The following is a 16649-nucleotide window of genomic DNA, read 5'->3' as shown; positions in this document are numbered from 1 at the left end:
GAAAAGGGTGAGTCTTATACTCCGAAAAATACGGTAATTCTTTGTGGCAGACACATCTCTTCCCCAAAATCACCTCAAATCACTGACTTTTGAATACAAATTACACTTCATAATATAAACGCTGAAATGCACCTCTACAAATTGCCAACAAAAGTTACAACTTTAAGATTGAGGTAAAACCATGCAGATTTTTTAAAAAAACAACCCTAAATACCTTTTGAACTGTTTATCTTCACAAAGTAAGCTAGCAAGTTTAAGCGGCCCAAGAAGTGAACTTTTTTTTCAGTCGCAGTACCAAGATTGTGGAACATCATCCCTTAGAAAGATCTTCTGACCCTCCTTTTCATCTGGTGTTGTTCTGCAGATGGGAAACTGTTGCACATCTGCGGTTCAGATCCGATAAGTTGCTGAACTGGTATTTAGAAATTGAAGAGGCAAGGCCATCACTTTTCAGGATTGATCTGAGATAGGAACAGATTTCCTTAGTAGGCCTATGGAGATTTGGGATGGGAACAGGGATAATACAACCTGACACCCAGTTGGTTCTATCACAGCAAATTTATCTTTCAACAGTACTGAGGTAGGACCACAAAAGGCTGAATCTGAGCAAAGATCCCTTGCCAATAGTCCCCACCTGTTCACCTGGAATATATTATCTCCAACTGGCACAGCCGGTTAATATAAACTGATATAAAGTCAGATATTATCAACGTGTTGATAATATCTACGTAGAAATAATGGATGATTCCAACAGCTTCATATAAATCACCCGTGTCAAATTCGCCATGTCACGTTGCCGTCACATGACATTTTGCAATGTTTTTCCCATTTGGGGAGCTGGGGTGGGCATGGCCTGCATTTGACGCATCCAGCCCGTGGGCCACCAATTTAACACCCCGATGTAAATGATAAATAGTAGGGAGGGAAAAAACCAAACTCTGAGGCACCATACAAGAGAGCAGTCGCTGAGCCAGCCTTTCCTGGCTTACAAGTGCCAATGGCAATCGCTTGCTAAAGAAGCAGCAAAACTACTGCAGAGCACTGCTTTGAACTTCTGACCCTTTCAGGCAGTTTAAAAGGTCTAGGAGGCTACTAAAAGATTTAATAGGATCTAGAAGAGTATGGGCCCACCATCCAGGTCTCTGACATTTACTGGAATGAGCAATGTCTTCTCCATCCCATGCCCAGGTCTGAACCCTGTCCGAATAAGGTCCATATCATCAGATTCAGAGGTGGTTTTCTGCTGGTTTGCCGCGGTTCGGGTGAACTGGTAGTGGTAGCAATGGGAGGCTCCGCCCACCTGCCCAGACACTTCTGCACATACACAGAAGTGTTTCACGAGCGGCGCACATGTAGTAAAATAAATTGAAACCCACCACTGATCAGATTCTTCCATGATGTTCCATAGTTGACCTTCCACAACTATTTTCAACAACCTTTCCTCAAAAGGAAAGGTTGGTAACCAGACAATAGTATTTTAAAACAATTGGGTTGCAAAGAGGAGGAGATTTAGGGCAAAATGAGCCATAATTCTTTCACGGCTTCCTTAACTGAGAGGTTAACTACTTCCTTTATCCAGGTAACTGTTCCCTTCTAGAATGCTTCACAAACCAGGAACTGATACCATAGTATAATATATTGCAAAAGGAACTGTCTCGTTATTGTTTGAAAGGCACATGTGTTCACCACATTACAAAATATATTTCAAGATGGTTCGGTGAGAACTAAGTACCCTGTTTCCCCGAAAACACAACAGGGTCTTATATTTTTTGGACCTACAAAATATGGCCTTGGGCTTATTAGAGGGAGCGGGCTTATTGTTTTGGGGTTGCCGGGCAGCTGCTCCCTTGCGAGCGGGCTCCCGAAGAGCTGGGCACAGCCTCAGGGGCGAAGCAGCCATGAGGTGACCATGCTCATGAACAGCTACCTGGCAAACCCTCTCTCCAGCCGGCAGAGCACCATTCACTGACCTAGGGAGTATCCCTAAGGTGCCATTCTTCCAGCAGCGGTCGCTCTAGGAGTGTGCTGTATGGTTATGGGCAGGCTGCCGGAAGACTTTGTCCAGCAGTCTGCTCATAACCATAGAAAACTCTCCTAGAGCAGCCACTGCTGGAAGAATTGGAAACCGAGTTCCAGAGTTTGGAAGTCGGACAAGAAGTTTTGCTTGGAGCTCGGCAGTGGCTGCAAGGACAGCTGGCGCAGGGCATGGTGAGCCTGGGAGGCATGAGAGCTGGGAGCTGGGGGGCAGGCAGAGCGCCACATGGCTTGGTGCCTTAGGGATACTCCCTAGGTCAGTGAATGGTGTTCTGCCTGGCTGGAGAGGGGGTTTGCCAGGTGGCTGCTCGTGAGCATGGTCACTTCATGGCTGCTTCGCCCCTGAAGCTTGGCCTGGCTCTTCGGGAGCCCGCTTGCAAGAGAGCAGCCACCCGGAAACTCCTCCCTCTAGCCAGGCAGAACGCCACTCCCCAACCTAGCGGTATCCCGAAGGTGCCAAGCAACGTGAGTGCCTTTCTTCCGCCTCCCCCCTTCTGGCTCCAGTGGCTTGGTGCCTTCGGGATACTTCTAGATCGGTGAGCGGTGCTCTGCCTCGCCGGAGGGTGAGTTGTACCGCGGGCTTATTTCGGGGCGGGGGCTTATATTTTTGCCCACCCAAAAAAATGTGGCAAGGCTTTAGTTTTAGGACATGTTGTATTTTTGGGGAAACACAGTACTGAGCAGAAATTCACATCTTCTTTTGATTTGTTTCTCTAAATGAACATATAACATTTTAGCAGTTGATAGCAACATAACAATAATTTCTTTGTAAAATTATTTTGGGAAGTAGTTTTCCACAATAAGTCTCTGAATAAAATGAAACACTACATGGTTATAGAAAGCAAATCTGGAAGGCAAAAACACTAGACATTTGCAAAAAACAAGTCCAGACCTGTTAAAAAAGAATCAAACGATTCTCGTCAAATGATATTACATGTGCCCATATTTTGCATAGTGGGGGAGGCACCATGCTAGAAACCAGGAGGCTGTGAGTTCTAGACCTGCCTTAGACATGAAGCAACTAGATGATGGGCCAGTCACTCTCTCTCAGCCCTCAGAAGAAGGCAAAAGCAGATTACTTTCAAAAAAACATTGCCAAACAAATTACAGGATCTTTTCTAGAGAAGTCAAGATCAACTTGAATCTACAAAGAAAAGCAATAAAGTGTGCTGCAGACCAGATAAATTATTTCATGAGTAGAAAAATCTCTCAAACAATTAGTCAACAACTAAGATTGAGTAATAATTTAAAACAACTGACCTGACCTTCTCATCCCTTCCATTCTTTATAATTTGACTGATTTTATTTCTGTTATATGTAACATAAAATTAAGACAAGATGCTACTGTTGGTATCTGATTTTTTTACTAGCCATGAATACAGAGTGCAAACTGTTCTAGGAGGAGTCATTTTCATGCTTGAATAGACAGCCAGCCTTAGTATTGATATTCGTGACTTGGAAACCTTGTTACTATCAAAAAATGCTAAAAGCAAGTCTTTTCTTGGAGATTGTTTAGAAACTAGTTCAAGCTAGTTCAAAATACAACTCCAAATATTTCAATTCTTTCTTGTCAATGCTGTACACCTAGCTCACCAATTCTTAAACAACTGTATTGGTTACTTATTTCACAGGGACGTGCAGTCACTAGAGGCAAGGGAGGTGGGGCCTCACCAGTCTCCTCAGAGAAAGGAAAGGATTTTAAATAATTTTCTTAAAATAATTAAAGCCAGGGTAGTTGCTACCAGATTTCAAGTCACAGTGGCTTGCTGTCTGCTCTCAGTATTAACTAGGAGGAGGCCAGAGAACTCGGGGCCTCTTTTGCATAAGGATTTTTTCGCCTTTTAAGAGTTAAGCAAGGGTTAACAAGCAAAGAATTCCTTATGCAAATGAGGCAAATATTCTCTCGCCTCCTGTAAAGGGCATTTTTAGAGGCTTTTTAGAGTTCTCTGGGAGCAACTAGCTCAGTCTGACTCAGAGCTCTGGCTTTTCAAGAGGGGAGGGCAGGGCAGGGAGAAGCAGAGTTGAAATCGTCTCTGAAACAGCTGGAAAAGGTGCGTGTGGGGAGGGGTGAGGAATTCAAAAAGTTTGATCGGAAGGCAGCAGGGGAAGGGGGGGTATGGCAGAGGAGCTGCTTTCAAGCCTTTGGAAAATATATCCAATCCAACTTCTGTGTTTGTGTTTGAGAGTGAGTGAATGAGAGAGGGATCGAAGTTCTCTGTGTCCGTGTGTCTGTTTGAGAGAGGGGGGCAGGGAGGGAGAGAGGGAGGAAGGAGCGGGAGGGAGAAGAAAAAGAATGGGAAAACTTATTTTGCAAGGGGGAAAAATGTTGTCACTTTAAATCGGAACTGAGCATGCCTGGCTGTGGAATTCTGGGAGTTGAAGTCCACAAGTCTAAAAAGTGCCTCACCAGGGCTAAAGCTGACCGCACGTCACTGTTATTTCAGGACACCAAGATGTGGGTGTTTATCCTCCAAAACAGAAAAAATTAAAAGAATCAAATAAATACCACCTGAACTTCCGCATGTGCAGAACTAGTTATTAGAAACTTTCCATCTACAGTGATTGAGTAATAGTCCCGCAGCATCATCTTATAGACATAACCCAATTGGAAAGATTTCAAGCACAGAAAACAGTGCCTCCCAATGCTGAAGCTGGCCCAATGTTCAAGAAGGATATTCAAAGAGAACTGAAGGTCTACAGTCTTCTTATCCAATTCCCAATTTAGGTTATCCACTCAAGTAGCTTCCATCCAGCGGTGGGTTTCACATTTTGTTACCACCGGTTCACCCCGCACACACCCACTCACTGCACACACATGTGCACGGCCTTCTGTGCATGCGCTTTGCTTGTGCATGGAACTTCCGTGCATATGCCCAGCCTTAAAAACATTCCTATATAGGGTGGCATAGAGCCAGGAAGGGTGGGCAGGTGGGCAGTCCCACCCGCGATTTCTGCTACCAGTTTGGCCAAACCAGCTTTTGGGCAGGGTGTGGTGGTTGTGATAATGAGCTATTTCAACTGGCTTTTCAGCTGGCAAATGGGATGGAAGCAGAGGTGATATTTAGCCAGTTCAGACTGGTTCGCCCAAACCTGTAGCGGAAATCGCAGGTGGGCCGGGCGAATGAGTGGAGGGTGCATGTACGAGCTAAGTGCATGCGCCCACCCTCAAAAATGTGCCTCAATAGGATGGCATAGAGCCAGGGTGGGTGGGATGGTGGGCAGGCCCACCCACAATTTCTGCTACTGGTTTGGGCGAACCAGTCCGAATTGACTGAATGGGATGGAACCTTTGCTTCCATCCCATTTGCCAGCTGAAAAGCCAGTTCAAATAGCTCATCCCCTGCCCCCAAATGCTTCTTGGTTTATTTAATTAATTCTGGAATTTTATTTGGCCAGCTATAATTTGCAGCAATTTGCAGGTCTCAAAACCTTAAACCCTATGGAGGAAGCTGACTCTGCCTAAACTGACCTTGTACAAAAACAGGTAAAATCATGACTGTAACTTAGATACACTTTATAAAAGCACCCTTAAATTAAGTGCTTGCAAACAAATCTTAATCCTGAAAAAAGAAAATATTGGTGCATAATGGATTGATCTCTCTGCTTTAATGCATATGTATGTGGGGTTGAACCCCATGATTTATATGAGTGACACCTTGTGTTCACTCATATCCTCTCTTCATTGTGCAGTGCTACATGTTTAGGGTTAAAAAAAAGAGATATATTAAAGAAATAAGGGGGAAGTGAATAGCTGATGCACCATTAAGTGTTTAATGTGGCAGCCACCAGTATGTGGGCATTTTTCCTAATAGCCTTAAAATGAGTCATATTAAAAGTCTCCCCGCACTTGGAGGATGTAATTGGTTCACAAGAACCGTATCTCTTGTCGTACCATATATTTAATTATACAGAACTCTTTTCTGTTCTTAGCAATTCCAAGAGTGAGGAAAAAGCAGAGGAGGTCTGCAACTACATAACAAAGCTGGCAAAACAACAAAAAAACAGGCATGGATTCTGACACAAAATTACTTTCTGCTAAGATTGATGAGAGAGAGAGGGAGGGTGGGCAGGAGAGAGGGAGAGGGAGAGGGAGGGAGGGAGGGAGGGAGGGAGGGAGGCATTCCCAGAAAAGTTTGAAAAACTGTAAGTGAAAGGCCCATATAGAGCCAAGATAGCGGCTGGTCAGTCTAAGAAACAAGGAGCTATTGATCAACTCCCAAATCCCCTTAACAAAAAGGTGATTATCAAGCCTTGAGTAACAGCCTTGCTTCCCACAAAGTGGAAGAGATCATGTTGAGCAGGGTTTGATGGTGTTACATACTGTTGACAGCTCAGGCTGTGTTTGGCCACTCCAATACTTCTACTATATATAAATATATAAAAACCCTGTCAAATCAAACCAGAGAGAACGAAGCACAAAAGTCTGAGGCTGAAACTGGAATTAGGGTTTGGCACCATTCAACTCCTGCATCTCAGAATCTCATTACCCTGACATACCACCAAAGATGTCTGGAGGCTGCCTGGCCTGATGGGAAAAACTGCCCTGGTGTCCTGCCTATCAACTCACATTGGCTTAATTATCTACCCGGAATTAGAAAAAGTCTGTAACTGCTCTAAGAGCTTCCATGCTTCAGAAGAGCATTGGCTGGTTGTTTTCTTGCATGGCTGATTATTGAAGTTTGTGTCAATATTCCAGGCAGGTGTTCTTGGAATTATAGTCAATGTGTCTTGCCAAAAAGGTATCATGATCATTTGTTCAAAACAAAACTCCCCCAAAAGGAAAAGTTGGTTAGAAAAGTTCTGGCATAAGCTTACCCAATGCTGCAGCCACCAACTTGTCACTCCGAGGCAATTTTATTCGTCATCCTTTCTGGATGCTCAAAATCCATTGCAAGAGGCAGGCATCTCATTTTGATGATAAGGCCTGCTCTGTACATGGTGCTCAGTGGTGGGTTTCATATTTTGTTACCATTGGTTCACCACACACATGCACATTCACTTCACAGGTGCAGGCGCCCCTTCTACTCATGTGCCTATCCTTCCGCACATGCACTTTGCTTGCAGGCATACCTTCTGCGCATGCCCCTGGCCTCAAAAACGTGCCTAAGTAGGATGGAATAGAGCTGGGACAGCACCCATGTTTCCGCTACCAGTTCAAGCAAACCGGTCTGAACCGGCTGAATACGACCTCTGGTTGTGCCACCTTTTTTCTCCACAAAATGGAGAAAGAACAAAAATAAGCATGTTTGCTCTGTTTTTCTTCTGCCATGCCTCTTCTCACTTTCCTCATACTAGGGAAAACCTAATGGTTAAGCCAATTTACCCAGTCCATGGAAATTCTCCACAAGATGTAGCTTCCTTTGGGGGTGGAGGGGTAAAGAGGGATCTATATTGCATGCTGAGCCCCCATGGCAGATGAGAGTTAGAACTTCAGAAATTCCCCTGAAAGTGGAGGGGGAAGAGAATTAAACTGCCAATTCTTCCTTCTCCTCCTGTTCTTTCATAATGCCGGAACGCAGAAAGCACTGGCATTTTCCCATCAATCCAAGGGTGTCCTGTGATGCCTGCCCTCTGGAGAAGCATCTTCCCCAAAGAACCATATGGTGCCTATTCAAGCCATGCTTAAAAAAATGTTCTCCAAAATTTGAGCTAAGGTCCATGGTGGGCTTCTTAATGGAATAGGTATGTTAGGTAGTGTGTTTTATTGCTCTGACTGAATGTCACTGTTCTTTCTTTTTTATTATATTATTTCCATGCTGTTTCTTTTAGTTGTACCCCTGCCAGAATTTCTCTGGTCAAGCAGCTTGTTAAATTGGATTTAAATAAATAAACAAATAAATACACCCAAGGAGGGAAAACTCTATACATGTCACCTTTCCAAAGCCCACAGTCTGGAAACAGCTGACACTCTCTGCTAAGCTTCTGTTGCACCTGTCAAATTACAACTTGATTATTCTTAAGGCATATGTGTTTCTTTGCCAAAAGCATCAAGAAAGAAAGATTGGCTCTTACAGCTGATTAAAAGAGGTCTTCCCATATAGTATACTTCATGTTTGAAAGAATAAATACTTTTACATTCCATATAAACTGGAAACTTTGGAACTGCAGACATGGAATTCAAAATTTGGGGTCTGCATATTATGGAAGTCCCATTAAAATCAGCAGCCCCCATTAAACTTTTCACTAAGTCTATGATTTTAGCCCATCTTAACCTTAGGATTTCCACACTAGCTTCCTTGATCAGTGGTGAAGTTCAATTCTTTTTACTACTGGTTTTGGGGTTGTGGCTTGGTGGGTGTGGTGTGGCTTGGTGGGCATGGCTTGGTGGGTGTGGCAGGGGAAGGATATTGCAAAATCTCCATTCCCACCCCACTCTAGGGTCAGCCAGAGGTGGCATCTGCCGGTTCTCTGAACTACTCAAAATTTCCATTACCGGTTCTCCAGAACCTGTCAGAACCTGCTGAATTTCACCCCTGTCCTTGATATAATGGTCTGTTCAAAACATAGGGTGAGGTGAAAGATAAAATGCCTTTCCAGAATAAGCAATCATTGTCTTCACTGTAATTTCTTCTTGTTGTTTGGAAAGATAGCCACATTTTTTTAATGAAACAAATTAGTAATTAAAATCAGTAGTATGTTTAAGTAAAGGTAAAGGCTTCTCCTGTCCAATTGCTTCTGATTCTAAGGGTTGGTGCTTATTTCCATTACCTAATCAACTGAGCAAATGTTTTTCTGAAGACACTTTGATGGCCAGGTGGCCAGCATGACTATACACCAAGAGACATGGTATGCTGCTGTCTTCCCACTTAACTGGTACCTATTTATCTACTTGCATTTGCCTGCTTTCAAACTGCTACCTTGGCAAGAGCTGGGGCAAGAATGGATGCTTTCCCTGGTGGTACTTGGATACTGTCAACCTTTTAACTAACAACCCCAACTTCTTAACCACTAGGCCAACATGCCCCTCAAAGTATTTAGCACAATATAGGCATGATTTAATATACTGCCTTATATTTTCAATGTCTTAATCTAAGAAACTGCAAGTCCAGTTTACCTTGGGTAATGTTTTGTGAATTTGTTTTTGCGCTCAACCATTTTTTTTAAAAGAAAAAGCTTCAGTGCATTTTAGTGTTGCTCACAATATTCACAAATCCAGCTCTTCAGAGAAATCCCATTTTGCATTATTTTTGCCAAGAAGCACAATAATTTTGTAAGACATCATCATGTTCATTTTAAGAGCAGTCTGCTCCATACTTTTATACTGATTTCATTCCAGGAAATATAAGAATGTTCTCAACACTTATCTTATATCACTTACCAGTAATATTGTGTGGCTGACACTTTTTTCTCATGTAGACATATTTATAAAAATGTTTATTGAATCCCAAAATAGAGCTACCAAATGCTTTCTTTCAACTACTCAACTGTTGGAATTCTCTAAAAAAAAAAGTCATATGTGACGAAGATAGCTGAAGTGGGGAGGAAATAAAATTATTCTAATTTTTAATGCTTCTGTATCTTTCTGCATCCTTGCTTTCTTTACTCCATCTGACCTAAAGAGTTCTGGAGAGCCTGGTAGATTAATTTTATCCTGATTTTCTAGACCTTGGAGCAATTAAGTAATTTAGGCCAACGGTGGTATACATTTCTCATAATCATAGCAAGTAAATGCAAGCTAAGGAGTCTTCTTTTTAACATCCACTCTAGAGGTTCTGCAAATAGAGGACAATTGCCTCTTTGGAATAAAAATCCCAGCTCATTGGAGTTGATGGAAAAGATCATGCCTCTTTATTCTAGAAAGCCATTTTGATTAAGGGCTTCCCCATAAGCAGCTCTGCCTGAACACAAAACCCATCAACTGTGTGGAGTGCCCATAAAATAAGCACAAATGATCCATGGAGAAGTATAATCCATCATATTTGAAAAGGCAATCACACACGTATGTGTGTGTGCGTATTGTTCGTGTGTATGTGTTCATTTTATATCAGACTCCCAATCAATCTTGATGATTAAATGAATGTCTTGATCATTGGGTGCCACACAGAGTCTTGTAAAGCCATGTGCCATGTGAAGTGAGAGGCATACAATACATGTTAAATAAATAATCTCTCTTCTACTTTCTAAAAAAATGCAAGGTTTCTAAGGTTGCTTAGAAGACAATGACATTACATTAGCTATCAAAATATTTGTATTGCCACAGAAGAAATACCTAAAACAAATATGCATTAGATTTATATCCAGATTCTGCTCCAAAAGTTCAGGATGCCATTGTCCTTCTCCAGTTCACATGAACACACACTATAGAGAATGCAAGGGCTTTCCAAGCACTTCCAAGAGTCTTCCCCATAAAACCCCCAGTCCAGTGACAAAACAATCCCAAAACAAGTTCCCAGCTGAGTTCCAGAGTGAGCCCAGCATGAATTCACAAAGAAGTCCACAAGGCAAGGCAAAATGGAAGCAAGGCAAGGTACAAACACCAAGGTCCACCATCCAGGATCTAAAGAAGGTAATTCAAGGCAAAGCCTAGTTGAGAGGCAGGTTCAAGAGTCAAGGCATGAACCCAAAGTCCAAAAGCTAAGAGACTGGCAAACGCTGGGCACCAAAATGTTTTGTTCCTAGGATCATTTCTCTCCTCCTGCTGCACTAAATAGCCAGCACTGGTACAATTTCCACCCATTCACTCTAACCTTCCTGGGACCAGCCTCATCCTCCTCTGAGCTGGTGTATGGAGAGGCATTTGGGAAAGTGTCCGAGGAGACCATCACAGACATTGTGGTTGTATAGACATACTTTCTCAATTTGGGACTCCCACCTGGATTGATATCGGAAATTGTAATCCTAACACATCTGGAGTAAACTTCCTTTTCATCTAATTGCCTGAGCCCAACTTAAGTTTTTCTTTCCTGGATGATTAATGAAATTGTAAGAAAAATAGAAGTACAATAAAAATGGATGATACTCAGCTTAAGGAGTCAAACTAATATGACAAGCTAAAGCAGGGGAGCAGGAGCCTGCTTTGCGCAGAACGATTCCTTTTAAATTCTGTTCTTATGTAATCCATTCCTCATTCTTCCTCTTGTCACTTAGATTGTGTTTCCACTTTTAATTTTTAATCTCAAAGACGTTAGGAGTTCCTTAAGTACATTTCCCAGCTGTGGTCTCCATTCACAATATAAATTAAAAATTAAATGAAATAGAGGCTGACTTCACAGTGAAATGCTGCTTTAAGTGGAGTCCTTTTACAAACCCAACACAGAGAATGAAAGAATGAAGAATTACTTGATTCAGTCTTTTGAGCTATTAATTGAAGGTTACCCAGAGTCCTTTTACAATATGGCAACACAAAACATGTGAATACACATCCCATCACTGGCATACACAACGTTTAATAATCTGTTTTCTTTCTTTTTCTTTTTTCTTTTTGTTCCCTGGGAAGGCCCAAAATAGAGATTTCTCCTAGCATTTGAGCACACTTCATTTGAAAACTAATAGGACAAGTCACAAACTGCAATTAAAATGAAATGAAAAAAAATGCTCTCATGTTTGCTGACAAACATTAAGGGAATATATCAAAGCATATAAAAAGTCCTGCTACTCACAGCAAAAATCCATCCAATCCAGCTGCTTATTTCTTACAATGGCTGAAGTAGATATCTCCAGGTGGGTTGCTGGCAATTCCATTCTTTAACAAGCTGGAACACATTTTTTAGGTTATCTATTTCCTTTCTGTGTCATGGCATTGTAGATCATATGTAAGACACGGCATTCTTTTTTACGCCTATAAACAGATGTTCAGTTTCTTCCTTTTTATCTGCAATGAAATCAATATTTTTCTTCTAGGGAACTGACAATATAATGTTCAAAATTAAGTGCCACTTGAAATGGCTTTTCTTGTTGATCTGCTTGTAATGTGTAAAAGGAGGTTGTTGGGTTGGGTCTACCACAACTCGCCGTGGCCAACTCACCACGAGACAACTCACCACAGCCAACTTGCTGGGGGACAACTCACTGCGAGAAAAGAGTTCCACTAAATATTGAAGAAATTGTGGAATAGAATCATTAAAGAAAGGATGCCAAAGGAGGGACAAAATGAAATGTGAATAAAAAAATTAAAAGATTGTTAAAATATTTTAAATAATTAAATTGAATTCTTGAATTGTACCCCGAACAAGTTGTCCCATGGCAAGTTGGCCATGGTGAGTTAAGTTGTCCTTTAGTGAATTAGCCATGGAGAGTTGACTGTGGTGAGTTGTCGCATTCCATTCTTAAAGTTGAGTTTCCCCCATATTCCTATTGTAACACTTTTTGTTATGTTCACCACTGATGCATTTTGCTTCCAATATGGATGAAAAACCATCTAGGGTTGCAAGTAATGAGATCATGAAACTGGTTTTCACAGTAGCAATGTAGGGTTGTGAAAGTTGGACCATAAGAAAGGCTGAGCGCCAAAGAATGGAGGCTTTTGAACTATGGTGCTGGAGAAGACTCCTGCGAGTCCCCTGGACTGTAAGACAATCAAACCTGTCAGTCCTAGAGGAGATCAACCCTGACTGCTCTTTAGAAGATCAGATCCTGAAGATGAAACTCAATTACTTTGACAACCTACTGAGAAAGAAGGACTCACAGGAGAAGAGCCTAATGCTGGGAATGATTGAGGGCAAAAGAAGGGTACAGCAGAGAATGAGGTGGCTGGATGGAGTCACTGGAGCAGTCAACATGAGCTTAAATGGACTCCAGGGAGGACAGGAAGGCCTGGAGGAATGTGGGTCCATGGGTAGGATGTGACTTTGCAACCAACAACAATAACAATGGATGAAAAATCATCTAGGGTTGCAAGTGATGAGATCATTCACAGATTCAGCAGCTAATCCTGGAGGAATGTGGTCCATGGGTAGGATGTGACTTTGCAACCAACAACAATAACAATGGATGAAAAATCATCTAGGGTTGCAAGTGATGAGATCATTCACAGATTCAGCAGCTAATCCTCTGAAATAATTCATGCACTCCATAATAAGCAGGTAATAGATCTGTCAATGGGTAAATGAGAAAAGACCTTAAGGGCACTGGATCACTGTTTATAAAAGTTCCTAAACAATGAGAGTTGCAGCAAGAAACCTTTGCTTCCCTCTTCATGTACAAAAGCCCTAACAACAAAGAAGCACTAAAGTTACACACAAATTGAGTTGGAATGGTATATGGGAAAGACTTTGGGAAGTAAGATGAAGAGATGCTGCCTAGAGGAGGGTCAGATAAGAGAGGGCATAGCCCACCACTACATAACAGTCAAGAAAAAGACTCAGAACGGACCCCCCCCTAAGTACTTATCCTATAACTCCGAGGTGGCGAGAGTTGTTAAATACAGCACTGCAGGCTACTTCAGCTGACTGCAGTTCTGCAGTTCGGCCTGTTCAAATCCCACCGGCTCAAAGTTGACTCAGCCTTCCATCCTTCCGAGGTGGGTAAAATGAGGACCCGGATTGTTGGGGGCAATATGCTGACTCTGTAAACCGCTTAGAGATGGCTGAAAGCCCTATGAAGCAGTATATAAGTCTAACTGCTATTGCTATAAATGAGAAAGCAGGAAATTTCCATTGACAGATTTGTAAGATTCTGTTAATGTAGCCTTACAATAAAGTAGAATTAGCTCATTTGGTTGTGTTTTTTGTCTGGTTTACCTGGGAAGGCTGACATCAGAAAAGCAATCAGCTTGTCTTAAAGTAATTCTAAACTGGACAAAAGCACAAAACTCAAGAATGCTTTATGTCCTCTATCACTGGTCGTAGCAAAAGAAGTCATTTGCACCCAAATATTATTATTGAATGATGGCATTTTAATGATACATTCATCATTCAAAACAATCCTTCCACAAAAGGATTATCAGTTACCAAATGCTCTGAATGAAAGTTTGTAATGAAAGCATCTAGAGATAAAACTCAGTGATCCAGCAGATTAAGGAGGATTGCAACAGAATCTGCTTCTAAGCAGTTGCCTGGATCACGACCCAAACTGTTCCATTGCAGTTTTGGGAAGACAAGTTTGGAGCCTAACATGGACAGAATCAGCCTCCACATATTCTGTGTCTGATTTGCACATTGGAAAAAAAAAGTCAGCACTGACAGTTTAATTATAGTTTTCCCACTCCTGTGTAAAAAAAGAGCAAGTTGTGATATTAAATACAATGAAATAGTAACACATTATGTAGAAGATGTTATTCCCATATTTGGCTTAATATGTAAAAGAGTCTAAAATTGTACAGTCTGCCCATGCTTATTGTATATTATGGAAAGTGCAAAATTGTACAGTCCAGCAATAAATATGCGTCATTGGGAGGCAGGTTGCAGTGTGAAGTATGATAAGGAATACCTTTAGAAAGGTGAGAATAATCAGTAGGTGATGTGTGAGGTGCACGTAAAACATTTGTGCAGTTTGGGAACCATAATGCAAATTTACCACTATATCCTATCTAACTAATAATCAGAGCCAGTTTGGTGTAGCAGTTAAGGTGCTGGCCTAAAAACTAGGAGACCGTGAGTTCTAGTCCTGATTTAGGCATGAAAGCTGGCTGGGTGACTTTGGGCCAGTCTGTTAAGCACTGGGAAAATCAGGAGATTCGGGCAGTTCAAATGAGTATAGGGATTCATTGCAAACTTAAGCTCTCTATAAAAATCTGACCAACTAGCAGTCAAAGGAAATGAGTGGGGAGATAATAGAGGCATTCATGGTGGGTTGCACTTAGATCTTTTATGCAGGTGCAGAGACTCATGATTTATAACCCATTTGACTCCTCCCTCAGGCTCAGCCTGGTTAATTTCTACACATTCATTTTCTCTCAGCCCAACCCGCCTCACAGGATAGTTGTTGTTATGGGGAAAATAGGAGAAAGGAGTATTAGGTACGTTTGCTGCCTTGACTTAATTATAAAGTAATAAAAGCAGGATAAAATCAAATAAATAAATAATAAATCTGATAATAACAGTGGGCTTGTAAGAAAAATTGATTCCAGTGGATTATTATTAGATTTATATGTAACTTTAAGAATGGACACCTGCTTTTTTATCCTCATCATTTTCCTTTTCCTTTTGTGACTCGTCTTTGATGTAGCAAATCCAAGGGCATGGATTAATTGTTTATATTGATCTTAGGTGAGTTCCTCTGGAACATGATGGCATAATGCCAATATTTGCAATAGGTAACAATCATCTTAACCTAAAAAGATTTAGCGGTGATTTATGCAGTCAAACGATGGCATCTTTTGCTTTAAGCAGAATTTCCCAACTATTACATTCAGGGCTCATTCATGCAACAACTGTGGGCATCATAGCACATGTGAGCTTCATAGATCCATGCACAGGTTTCCTCAAAATGAAATAATACTCCCAAAGGTGGCAATTTTATGTAATTCTGAGCCAAGGTGGCGCAGTGGTTAATGCAGCACTGCAGGCTACTGCTAGATCAGCAGGTCAGCGGTTCAAATCTCACCGGCTCAGGGTTGACTCAGCCTTCATCCTTCCGAGGTGGGTAAAATGAGGACCCAGATTGTTGGGGGCAATATGCTGACTCTCTGTAAACCGCTTAGAGAGGCCTGAAAGGCCTATGAAGCGGTATATAAGTCTACTGCTATTGCTATTGCTATTGCTATTGCTATGTTCCCAGCTGACTCTTTCAGGATTTTATATTAAAATGCTACATTTTGGGAAGATTGAAAATAGCATATCTATTGTAGAACACCAGCTAAAGGAAGTTTGTACCTAGCTGAAACATATGAATTATTCTAATTTAGGTATTTATCTACTTTTTATTTACCCTGATAACTGAAACATAGCTTGGCTGCTCAACAGTGAGACACTAGTGAAGCAGGCACAGCAATACCTGAATTTTCGGTGTCGTGTGAGAAAAGTACATCTTCCTCCTCCTGTCCTTACCACTTTCTATAGAGGGACAAAGAAAAGTATCCTGTCATATGGCATTACTGTCTGGTTTGGAGGCATTACTGCTTTGGACCAGAAGGTGGTGTAGAGAGTGGTGAGGGTGGCAGAAAAGATTATTGTAGCTCACTTGCAGTTGGTATGCCCCGGTACGCATGTACTGGTGCCTGCCGGAAGCAGCAGCCACGGTACCGGAACAGGTACTTGGAGGGCCTGCATGCCCTCATTCCTTAACCTGTATTTGAAGAAACGGGCCATCTGCACACGCACTGCACAGCGTACGTAACCTGCGCCGATGCTCCGCTGGAGCAGCTAGAGCATCACAAGTCGTGGGTGCACATGCGTGCACAGCGCACATGCCCGTGGTACACACCCTCTCCCATTGCAGTGTACTGGTTGCAACGGGACTGCAACCCATCACTGGTTCACTCCCTTCTGTCTAGGACATAGCATATAAGTGCTGCTTGAGCAGGGTCCCCAGTATTGTCTGGGACACTACACATCCTCTTCACACCTCATTTTCCTTATTATCTACTAGGTCTAGGGAGGAGAGCTTTGGGTATCCGAAGCAGAACATCTAAATTAAGTTACAGCTTTGTTCCACATAGTATGAACCTTGTGAACTCTTAATTTCATCTTTCCTTTATGTATTCACAATGGACAGTGATGAATATGCACCGTATTTTT

This window comes from Thamnophis elegans, chromosome 1 (assembly GCF_009769535.1).
Source record: "Thamnophis elegans isolate rThaEle1 chromosome 1, rThaEle1.pri, whole genome shotgun sequence".
NCBI lineage: Eukaryota > Metazoa > Chordata > Lepidosauria > Squamata > Colubridae > Thamnophis > Thamnophis elegans.
The sequence above is the reverse complement of the archived record's forward strand: the minus strand, read 5'-3'. Positions refer to the sequence as shown.